Below are 12,920 nucleotides of genomic sequence, written 5' to 3'. Positions count from 1 at the left end.
AACAGGAGAAAAGGCTCTGCTTCTGCTAAGCAGCCTGGGGACAGGCCGTGGGAGGTGCTTTTGGGAAAAATTGCCTAAACCAAAGCACTTAGCGTGCAGGTGGCTTGGGGTTTGTCCATTCATTGAATGGGACATACCTGCTGCCAGACTGAGGGCAGGGGACAGGCAGGGAAAGCATCTCCATGGCCCATGCCGGGATGTGGGAACCATAAGAAGCATCTTGGGAGCTGTCTCTTTGCACCTCACCTCTCTTCTCCCTGTCCCCTCCTTCCCAGCCTCCCTCTTCTTGTGCAAGTTCATCTTTCCCAAGGATGTCGAGGATCCCTGCACACCGTATTAAGATAAGCAGCAAATAATGCCAGGAGGAATTTGCTGAGCCAGCTGGTCCTTTGCACCCTGTAGGATGCACAGACCAAAGAGGCATCTGCCACACATGTCACACAGATGAAGCCAACTTTGTATTCAACAACTGCACTAAACAAAAGATAAAAGCAGTTTCAGCATAATAGATCATTCAAAGGGGCTCCAAATCCATGCTCCCTCCCCTCCCTTTGTACCCTCTCTCTAGGTTGCTTAGCAAAAGCTGATTTTTATTTCCAATTAAAGGATTTCAGAGCAGCTTTTATTTATTATTTATTATTATTATTGTGTGACCACTTTGAATCACACTGCTTCATTCTAGTTCTTTAATCTAATCAAAAAACTGCAGCACACACAATTCCTTCCTATGAAATGTTCCTGGGTGTTGTTTAATGTTTTGCATAGCTACACTCAGGTTTTTGGTGTATTTTTAACTGGCTCCAGATTCACGCCTGAATCACCACTAGTCCCACCAGCAAAAAAGAAAGGGGCGGAAGAACCAAAAAACTCCTCTCTAGCCATGTTCCTGGAATCTGCTTTTGTCAGAGAGATACTGGTATCACTGAGGAGTCTACAGAGCACTGTCATGTTTAATGTGCACAGGCTGACACTAAGACAGCAGCATGAAATGCAAAGAAACACAAGTACAGTAATTGCAGCATCTTGCGGCAGTGCTCAAAATGTTGCCGTTCTCCTGACTGCCAGCCAAGAGGAATTTCCCAGGAGGAGGTACAGCGAAACCCTCTTCTCGTGAGGCCAGACGAAGTGACATTTTGGTACCGAGCAGTAATGAAGAAAATTCTTTTAATTCTGTGCAATGTGAGTGTTCAAATTCCAGCTCAGGTTTTGTGCTGTTTACATTAAGGATGAAATGAGCACCAGCCACTGGAGCACTTGTGGAGTGCTATGGAGATGCTGTTTCTAGAGAAGGGCATTTTTCAGAGGATACCGATGACAGAGCAATGCCCAAGTCCTACTGAGTGACTCATGTGAGTTTGGTTCTCCAATCTAATCAGAGCATTTGAAATTCCAGTGGTGCTCTCATGTAGGCTATGGGTGCACTCACAGGGCTCGCTGTGCTTGAGTAGTTTCTCATTCGAGACTCAAGAAAAGAGTCCGCAAAAATTAGTTAACTCAGACCCACGGTGGGCTGCAGGTGGATGAAGTAACCCAAAAAGAAGTGGGTTTAATGCTTTGGAGATCAAAGGACTGTGTGGCTGCCACAGGCAGTACAGAAACAGCAAAGGCAAGGTGATGTCTGCCCCTGGAGCATCCCTCAGTGACACCGACAAGAGGCAGCAGGAGGCAGGAGCACAAGATGGACTGGTGGGAAGAGGGGGTGTCCAAAGAAATGACAGAGGTCAGCACGACAAGAGAGGACGGTTCATTGTTAATCCTACTGCACAGCACAGACCCTCTGTCTAGCAAGAGACACGGAGCTGCCTAACCTGGAAAAGCAACGTCAGCAATAAAAAAGTGTTAAGAATTGGTCCTGTGCCCCTACCAGTGTATCACACATTGCCACAGGGTATCGTGCTCGTTGGAAAGTGCCCTAGTGACTTGGGAACATCAGTCCCAGGATATCGTCCACACAACCCAAGTCACATGGAAGCAAAACTCCCACCAGGAGCCTCAGAGAGCAGGTCAGTTTGCCACACTCCTGTGCCCAACTCTAAAACAAGGCCAAAAACCAGACTTGATCTTATTTGAGATTTTTCAAAAGCAAAACCTTACTTACCTCCCATTCCTGCAGTTGGATGAGGAAAAGCTTTCTGCATTCAATTGCCCAGATGGGGACAGTGTCATTAATGTTTAAGTGGTGTTCAGTGGGTAAAGGCATTGCTTTGATGGAGATGTGTAAGGTGCAGTCCCATGGATGGGGTTTTTGGGTACAAGTCTCAGAGGCTACGGCCACCTCCATCCCATTTTAGGAGGGGTTTATGTAGGTTGGCTCAGGTTTCAATAGCAATTAAACACAAAATATTTCAGAAATATTTTCAGAAATACTTCAGGTGCCAACCTGCATGTTGGGATTGCTAAATGCCCCTAAAACTCCACCCTTTGCAGTATAAGATAGGGTGCCAATGGAAGAGGCTAACTCACAGAATAAACTGAGAGGCAAGGATCAGATACAGGACAAGGTAGCCACACCATGGATGACGTGTGAGCTTGTGCCTGTGCTTTCATCCCACAGCTAACACAAGGCAATTTGGACAGGCTGAATTCTTGGCAAAAGACAGTCTGGCACCACCTTTATCTGGGGGGAAATTGGCCACAACTGTCAGGAGGGAAACAAAACCCTCTGGAATTGAGAAGTAAAAATACAGTATTTTTCACAGCTGGAGATATTCTTTAAAAGAAAAAAAAAAAAAAAGAAATCAACATTTTCTATTTTCATACTTTTCTTCCGCAATCCCTTCGTGATCAGAAGAGAGTGGGCTGAATACATTGCAGCAGATTACGCTGCCGTTATTTTAGGACCCATCAGAAATACTGCAATTTTCCTGAAGAATCTTGTTATCACAAAATTGCAGCCTAATTTGGCATACTCCGAGATTTCTCCAGGTCAGATAAGATTTGAGTAAACATTTGAATCTTTTGGCTACATGTCTGAACTGTACTTGTCAAGCACAGTTAAAATACAGTTCATGATACAAAGAAAGGTTTCCCCCGTCTTTTGAATCTTCTGTTTCATATTGTGAAGAGCCCTCCCAAGCTTAGGTAATTCATTTCTTTAGAAAAAGATTTCCAGAGGTGCATTTACAGACAGCTAGTATTGTAACAAGGTACAACCACTCATGCCAAGACTACACTTAAGTTTTTGACTTTCCATTTCCTTTTTTTTTTTTTTTAAGGTTTTTAAAGTTTAAAGTGAAGTTTTATTACAGTTCTTATTATGAGCAAACATTGTGTAAAGTTGTCCAAGATTCCCAAAACCCACAAACTAGCAGGTTTTTTAAGGGCCAGAAGGCATATTTACAATGATCCTTTCATTTGACCTCCTCTATAACCCAGGCCAGATGAACAACTTTGACTCCAACACCTCAGAGCAACATCTACTTACAAAATTGTTCATTTGTTCTGAGACATATGGAGATGCTTCTCCACCAGCTGCCTGAAAACATGCTAAGACAAGGGGTAGGGAGCAACAACAGGATGGGGAGGCCAACCCCTGGGCAAACTATCAAGGATCCAGCCACCAATTTAAACTCAGCATCACCAGGGCCTATGAAGCTGCATAGTTTAAATTCTTTAAAGATAGTATCCTGGGCTGGGCTTTTTACTGTTCATTTTACAATTCTGTTTTAACTTATATGACACAATCAAATGGAAAACTCAAGAGACGGGCGCTAAAGGTAACTTCAACAGTGCTTTTCAAGGTGAGGCTGTCAGAAAAGGGGACATGCAAATACAACTTTTTCCCCTATTTAGTTCTTTTCTGTAGATAGGCTTTAGGCACTTAATATTGTTTAGCGAAGGACAAGGGGAGATATTTCCTATTGAATTTTGCTGTGGTGACTCAAAAAACTGCTGCCCCAAGTATCCACCCTGTTGGTCCATGGGTAATGATGAACCCCCACACATGCTGCCTGTCCTTTCCTCTGTTGCTTTGGTTTACACATAAGCATCTTAACCCAAATCCACTTTTCCTGGACAGGAGAGATACTCAAGCATGATGACATCTGAAATTGCAGCTACCAGGTTTGTCAGACACCAACTGTCAGTGATCCATGTTTCACCATGTCCCTTTTCTGCAACTAAACAGTGTTGTCTCCATTTTTATGGGGAGGAGAAGGACAGATGACCACACTGCACAACTCCTACACTGACGATCCCCTTGCTCCATTCATCATCTCATGACTGCAAGTGTAAAATAAAGACCTGTCCTACCCCAAAACTGCTGCTGTGGATGTGGATCCTAAGGTGCTTAGCTCCTTTTGAAGTCCATGGGAGAATAGATATGAGCTACATGGGGAAAGGTATACAGTCTAGCAGAGCTGTTCACTTAGTGTACAGTCCAAGCCAATAAATTTAAATAACAGTGATTTAAAAAGAAACCCATAAAACACTTTGGTTGCATCTGCATTAAACTCAGGAAGTTTTCTCAGATATTCCTCAATGCTTGTTATACTTCAATCCTTCTGTTATCATAGTTATGTCGCAGAGTAGGAATTATTCAACTACTTAATGACCTAAGGCTTGATCCATAGTAGAACGAAGGCATGCAGATATGTTCCCCAATCTGTGATAAGCCATATAGCCAGCAAAAGGCATAACAAATTCCTGTCTTATAGGAATTATTCTTTGCTTGCTTTATAACAAATGGGGCCATGCAGAAAATTCTAAAAGGAATGCAGGAAAACCCTGCTTTCTGCATATTCTTAACACATGAAAACATATCCATTTAATTAAGAATGAGAAACATTGCCATAGTGCACTGAAGGAAAAAGAAATACAATTTTGGAAGCTGAAAGCCTACCTGTCTTCTCTTAGGAGACAAACCTTTTACAAAGCTGAGGAATTCATAAAACCCACAGCCACTTTTGATGTGTTGCACGTCAGAAGTCTCAATTCTTTTCTTGTGAGACTCCATTCACACCCAGGAGTAGGAACAGGTCACGTTTGTTCTAGACAAGAGCCATTTTAGGGAAATTTGGCTGCCTTGGATATTTTGAAGTTGCCAGAAACAGCTCAAAACCAAAACAGCAGGACACATAGCCAGAGGATATTTTTGACAACTCTTACACATATTTTTTTTTAAATAGTTGATCAGGGAAGTCAGATTGCAATGCCATAAATCAGGAGTCAACCCACCAAAGTCAGTGCGGTTTCACCAGCCTTCAGAGTCTGCTCAGTAAGGAGGACTCATGGTTACTCCATTTCTATACTGCATTTCCAAGGACTAACAGCCTGTGAATGATGCCAGTCAAAAACATGGTAACAATAAAGAGGGTAAAGCATGGTGGCATTTTCTCAGCTAGTCGGTGTAAGCAAACAAACAAAATGACAAAGGAAGGAAAACAGTCTTGGCACAGATGGGCTCTTTTGCATGTTGCTTTCCACACATAGAGCAATTTAATCTTGAGTCAGCACGAGTTAGCAAAGGAATGACAGGTTGTTACAATTACAAGCTGCTTTGGAAGTATTACTATCAGTGCTGCCGCTATTTATGTTTAGTATTGTTATTGATGCTATTAATACTGCTTGTACAAGCGTTTAATGTTACTGTACCACTGTAAATAACATCTGGATTAATAGTTGAGAGAACAACATGATGCAAAACAGATTGATGGCTGAAGAAGCAGCATTTATTGGGTCACATTTCTGGGTTACATTCCTGCGGATGTTGTGCGTTCATACTACAGGAGTTAACAGGAGGCTTTTCTAAATAAGCACCCCAGGATCTGGCTTGCAAAAGAGGACATGATGTTGTGACTTTTTTTTTTTTTTCTGCCTGTGCAAGGACAGATTTGTTACCAGATCACAGTGGCAGAACTGACCACAGAAAATCTAAGCCTCAGTCTTTCTAAATTAGCCATGAGGAAGCATTATCCAAGAATTCAAACCAGACCTCACTTGGCATCTTGTTTGTATTATTTGTGGTCTCTGACTTAACACCACAAGCCACCCTTTGCCCCAAACTCCTTTAATCACAAGCATAGCTAGGGGCTCAGCAGAGACCTGAGCCTTACAGTACTGAACACAGAGGAAAAGCTGATACATGCTCCACGGGTTGTGTATAGTCTAAATAGATGACAGGAGAAAAGGGGACTGCAATCTAACATCTCTGTATAGCAAACCTCCAAGGGACTTGCATAAATGTTCACTGTAACTGGATTTTCACTGCAATAAACTTTTTGCAAGTCACTGCCTCAGATGTATGAAGAACCATCCCATTTGAAGTAGATACCATCAGGGTGCAGTGTTAGAACCCCCCTCCAAATCTCCGGGGCTCTCCCCACCAGCTACCTCCCAAGCCACCTGGCTGCAGCAGCCTGATCTGGCTCCCACGGGATGCGATAGCAGAAGCAGAAATGCAGCCTGATCCCCTCTGGGTGTCCCAGAGATGCGCTGGGACACTGGCCACAGAAGATGATGGGGTTCAGCTTCAATGCAGGCACTTAACGTCATTTTAGGTGCTGTAGTCCGGCCTCCTGCTCCTACCCCAGGTGTGTGCAGGTCTTCCCAAAGTCCTGCATCGTAGTTATATTTAGGCAATTGAATTCCACTCTAAGGGAAGGACCCAGCGCTCTAGGTTTAAGGATCACTGCATCCTCCATCAAGGTGCCTGGGGGCACATTGACATCAGCATTTTAGTGTGGAGCAAACGTGCACTTTGGAAGTGAACCCTCCTATGGTTCTTGCTTACCATGCTTGCATTGACATCATGGTGCAGGCACAAAGCACTGGAAGGGGATTCCTTCGAAGATGCTCTTTGGGAGCACATCCAGTGAAGTCCTACTACTAATGGATATTTAGAAGTGATTCTGGAGTAAGATCCAAAAGCACAGTGAGGATTATTTGTCCTCTTCATCAAATGCCTTCTTTCACAGCTCTGCTCCTCCAGAACTGCACTACATCAGGAGAGCTTATGTTGCCTGTAAAGGCTGCTAAAGTCATAGGTAATGGAAAATAAAAAAACCAGCACTGATCCGAGCTGTTGCCAAGTGAGTACACCCCTAGTCCAGAGCCAAAAGGCTATCTCTGCCCTGCTCCCCAACCTGCTGATGAGATGTAGACACTTCCCTAACACATATCCCCTGGCCCAGGTTGCATGGGGATGCCACTATCCTGATTTATTTAGGATTTATTCAAGGTCAGATGTCCCCAGGACATCGTGTTCCTTGTTTCCAGTCAACATCATACCAGGGCTGCCTCCCCCTGCCCCAAGCCACCAAAGCCCCCCTGACCCCAAACAAAGCCCACAGGAGCTGATCCTACTTATTGAAAAATGAAGATTGTTTTTCTAATGGTAAAGCTCTCCTTTCTTCCTGGGAATTGCAGACTTTAGAGAAAAGCCTTTCCACATGCTGAATCTTGCATTAATATGCTTTATATTAATATGTAGGTGAGGTTCATCCCTGGCCCGTCACTGTGACTGGGTATGACAGCAGTCCACTGTTTCTGGGCTGTGGTATGGTTTTGGCTGTTGGGTTCCCATGATGTCTATGAAGGACCAGTGGAGATAGAAATGGCCTCATTTAGTTACTATTTAAATTACAATTTTAAAAGAAATTAGTAAAATGATAAAAAACCTGCTTGCTAAATACAGTATGCATTAAAAAAATCAGATAAAATACGGCTGCCGTATGCAAGTCACTCTTCAAGCAGGTTTCCTCTGATAGCAAGAGAAAAAAATGGTCTTTTGCTGCTGAGACTGTAGTAAACAGGGGCTTATAAAAGTGCATTAAAACTGCTTTGTTCCTTTGATTTATAAATGGGAAGCGCAGCCCCAGGTAACTGCTCTCGGTCACGGGAAGCCTGTGGGAGCTTGCCAGTGAAGCCAGCTCTTTGGAGCTGAAATGCAGTACCTAAAACCCAGGGCCATCTTTCACGTCTCCTCTGATCACTTCAAGTTCCACTAAGTGTCCCCTCCTTTATTTATGGAGCATTTATCCTAGCCATGTTTCCAGGGAATGGAAAACTCCTCTGGAGAGGCTTTTTCAAGCAATCAACATGAAAAGTTAAGCAACTTCACTTCATACAGTGGAGTTGTCCCCACTATCCGAATGTACATGCTGAACTCTTTTATTCTCTGTTGTACATTGATTATATTCACTTCAGTGGCGAAAGGTAAAAAACATAATTTCCAGCTGCAGTTGCCCAACTTTTATGATATTTTATATCTATCACTGAAATACACAGAATGACCCATTTAATTTTACATTACAGGCATTTCAATAGCTATCATCACCAGATTGTGTGATCAACTCATCAGAATTAGCCATTGGAGAGGGAAAGTTGCTTCTTAAAATGTGAAGCCTGCAGGCAACACAGAAAGCCCCCTTACATATTTGGAAAAGGCCAATTTTTTACTTCTCTGGTTTTTAAACCTGTAGCATCAATAGGCAGAATTTACTAACATCAGGGAACAGTACATTCTTGGCCTGAAAAGCAATGGGAGATGAACTGTATGGTTTTGAATAGACACAAAACAAGTACTGAGGCATGCCAGTGAAACATCTAGCTTAGCGTATGGTCTCCCACAGCAGATGCAGTCAGGTGCTTTGGAGAAAATCAATCAATACGAGGTAACCGACCCATGCATACGAGACTAATTCAGCATGTATGAGTTGTGCATTACCAACGTCCCAGCAACTTAAATCCTTCTGCGTGGACACATCTCCCCATCCAGAAGCAACCTGACTAAGTCTCTTTAAGACCAGGTATTTCACTTGTATTTAAAGGGGACCTTCTTGGTTCTCTGTGGTTTCACTGTGGTTTTCCTGCTTTCAAAGCATTTCTTCTTATTCTTTGAGTTGCTCATTCTGGTGGAGTATTCGGAGCCTGGTGAGATGCAGCTGCATGCCAACAAATTACCCCATAGAGCACCTGCCATTGGCATCAACTAGAGGAATGGGCTGATGCCAGAGAAGACCTATTACCTGGCATCTACACGAGTCTCTTAAACTTTACATGAAGCAGCCACTACCCATGGGATAAAGTCATATCTTAGGCTGCTGTGAAATGTCATGCATGTACTCCAGAGTCTGGAGTACAAAGAAAGGAAAGAAATTTCCCCTTGACAGTGTGGAGAAGGGACCCTTGGAAGGAATTTGGGAAGGGCTGTTTGCTCAGACTACTGAGTTAAGAGGAGGATATTAGCCATTGAATTTCATAAGGAAGGACTCAGAGAAGAGGAACAAGTAAGAGTCAACCCTGGATGATGGTCCTCCTGTGAAAGAGAGTTTTTAAAAATATGATAAGCCTTTTATGTCAGACCAGTTACTGGCAGTGGTTTTGTTTTATGGCACCCAAAGAAAGAGCTCCTAATTTCAGTAATGCCCTGACGTGTCACTGGAGGTACAACTGGTTTACCCAGCCTAAGAAAAACCAGCATGAATCCCTCTAATATAAATAACATATGTCCCACGTGTGGAATTTGCTCAGAGACTAATTTTACTCATTTTTTTATCTATTAGTCCCTGAGAAAATGAGTTTATCTTGAAGATCCTACATCCATGGCAGCAGAATACTCTGAAATCTGAGTGGAGTGGGTCACAGTTCACTTTCTGGAATATGAATAGTTCATGTTCCAGGTGATGTACATATGGCTATTCAAATAGCTGCATCAACAGATATCAATTGTTTCCACTTCTTAATCTGGGGGGGTTTACATATTTTTTTTAAACACCCATGGGCAAGGACAATGAAGGAAGTGAGAAGGCTATTCCAAATCCTCTGTTCCACTGATGTCTAGAAACAAAGATCTTCTGACATAGCATGTTTCAATGTCCTTTGTTTAACCTTCCCCCTTGAAAGATCCAAACACAGAGCCTTTGTTTTCTGGTGCTTTGTAGTCTAACCTACAGGTTATGCTTTGATAAATATCCAACAAGCTAAGGAAACATCAAGGCTTCTCCTTAAGATGCATAGTTGCTATTTTGTCTGACATCTTCTGTTCTTGTTAGACATTATCATAAGTATTTAGGAGGGCTCTCTGCCTGTGAAGCTCCTGTTTGCTATTAGTATAGCATGCTAAAGTACCCAGTGTGGTATTTTATCTGTTTTAGCCACTTAGGACTTCATTGGGTCCTTTAGAATTCACACTTCTGACTCCATCTCAGGAGAGGAGGCAGCAAGTTTCATCTTTACAAAACAATCACATCCCTGGGGCTTGACACATGCTGTAAAGCAAAAACAGAAACCCAAGAGGTGCTATGTCACAGCGCTCCAGAAGCAGGAGGCTGGTAGCAAATTACTATTCTGGCATAACATGAATAAGCTCATGGCAAAGTTTCTAGCACAGCCATGTCCATGCATATTATTCCTGATACACCACAGAACGTATACATTCCTCCAGTCTTAGGCTTAGAAATACCAGCTTGGTGAGTTCGTCAGCAGTTACAGACCCAGTACTCCAAAGTTAGGTCAGTGCTGATACAGGTTCCTACTAAGGCAACCTCCTAGGGAAGGTATGCTTTCGTGTAGGTTTGAAAAGCAAAACCATTAATGTCATCACCAGTGACATACAAAAGACTCTGGAATAGAAATTGGTGGGATAAACCTGTGCAAAAACACAGGAGGAGAGGAATGGCTGCTGTAAAGGCTGCTTGCTCTGTGCACTGTGCTTTGCTTCAGATCTTCGCTTCTTTGAGATACTGGGTGCACTTCTCTCCCAGTATAAAGTCTCCTAAGTGCTTTTCCTCTCGAGAGCCTTCCCTTTAGTAACCTTTCCTTTCTGAGGTTAGCCTCACTACTTCTTAGGTCAGCTGAGTTCGGATTTTTTCAATGCAGTTTCAGGTGAAACTCAGGACAACAGATAGTCCCCATCAACCCCCGAGTGACCAGGACAAAGACTTCTATAAATAGCTATGTCTACCTCCTTTCTCCATGGGTAAATCATGCAATGCATTACTTAGTCTAGAAATCAGAAGACAGTGTCTACACCTCTCAGGAGAGAGATGACAGAACCATCTTCCAGTAGGAATAGAGGGGCAAATGACCTGCATGCCTCCAAGAGGAATCATGGTCCATTCCTGGAAGGAATTTGAATTCCTTGCTGGATATTTGATGAGGCAAAGATGTACTTAGTTGTCCATGAGAATCTACCTGTTTGGATTTGCCATCCTGTCCTTTGGTTCTCATCAAAGTTGGTCATCTCAAGTACCCCAGGCTGCTTGAATTGCTGCCATTCAGATTCCCCATGCTTCCCACAACTAGTTTTGGTCATTATTTGAACATAGTAAGGGCTATCAAAGGGCCAGAGAATGTTGCAGGTCCAAGGGGATGGTTTCATAGTCAGCATGAGCCCATTAAGGGCTGTGCTGGTACCAAAAGCAACAGCAATCATGGTCCGCTTGCCTCCTTGCCCAGCCATCCACTTCTTCTGCTCTACCAACTGCAACCATAAGGTTCACCTGTATGTCTTCAGCCAGATCAGAAAGTGGGGCTGACTCTTCACATGGCAGCACAATTACCCGTGCTGGGGCAAAGAAGGAGGCAAGAAAACATGGCCCGGGGTAGTGAGAGGGTGCAGAGGCCTCTTTCAGCTAGTAGCGGTCTTCAACTTAAGCTGCTCAGGAAACCATACATTTAAAGATGCTGCACTCTGACAGGGCTTTTCTCTCACATGAGATGTAAAAACAGAAGCCCTGACCTCTTGTGGTCATTAAACACTACAAAACTAGTAAATTGCCATTTTCCTAATTCCTTAAACTTCTGTCTGAGCATTTTCTACCATAAATTGTCACCCTGCAATGGCTGAGTATGTTGGATTCCCACCACTCATATCTTGTTGGGATGGCACAAATCGTAATTATTAGCATTTTGCCAAGCCCTCTGGAAACCTTGTCTGAAGGGTAGCTGTGTCCAACCTACAGTCCAAGCAAATTTCCCTCTACAAACATTAGAGAACTGCTGGGGCCACATCATCATTTTCAAGTTCAGGATTGTTTTACAGACATTTAACAAACCACATAAGTAATTCGTGGCACGTTTGGGACAAGTTAAAGATGAACTTACGCTTAAAAGATTCATACCTTCTTGAGGTGCCTGGGGCTGGAACTGAATAACATACAGTCTCCTGGTTTATTGTACACGGTGAATGATGAATGGTTGTTTTAATGGTAAGGGACTCATTGGGACAGAACGCAAACCAGCAGTGCCAGAATGTGAGGCTAATACATATCAAGAAGCTGCTGTGCTCCCTGAGAGCAGAAAAATGCTTAAACTGGAAGGCTGCTCCGCCTTGGCATGTGCAGAGAGCAAGGCCAGAAGGCAAAGGGAAGGCTACGAGCACCTGTGTGACTCCAAGCAGGCAAAGATTTTCTAATGGGTAAATGCACAAGGTTCTTCCCCCTTTCTATATGCGGATTCCCTCGGTGCAAGTAGTGCACAGCTAAAATAGCACAGAGCATCATTTGGAGCATCTTGCTGTGTCTCCTGCAGCCAGAGCAGCCTCCTCAGGGTGAGCTCCCATCACAGGCTATTGCTGAGATAATTATTATTTGTGACAAAGTGGAAAACTGTGCTCTGTCCCTTCGGGGAGGTGGAATAAGCTGTAATGGGGAAAGCAAACACGTGCTGCATACACAGGAGCGCTTTGTGTCAGTGCAGTGCACACACATTGCCTCCTCTCCTGACCCTGTGGCACCAGAGGGGCTGAAACCCCAAAAAGTAACTGGGGCAGCTCTTCTGTGGTAGGTGACTCCAACCAGGACGTAACAATTGTCACCTCTGCAAATGCATCACCGGCAATGACATCCCGCTCACACGCGTTGTGTCAGCAGGTCGTATAAAACCCAGACCCTCAGGAAAACTGAGCTGGCCAAACTGGGAATCAACCAGGGGTTTTGCAAGCATTTACCCTCCTGGATTCATCTTCCCTTCAACCATTC

Source organism: Haliaeetus albicilla, chromosome 2 (assembly GCF_947461875.1).
Source record: "Haliaeetus albicilla chromosome 2, bHalAlb1.1, whole genome shotgun sequence".
Lineage (NCBI taxonomy): Eukaryota > Metazoa > Chordata > Aves > Accipitriformes > Accipitridae > Haliaeetus > Haliaeetus albicilla.
This window is presented reverse-complemented; position numbering follows the sequence as displayed.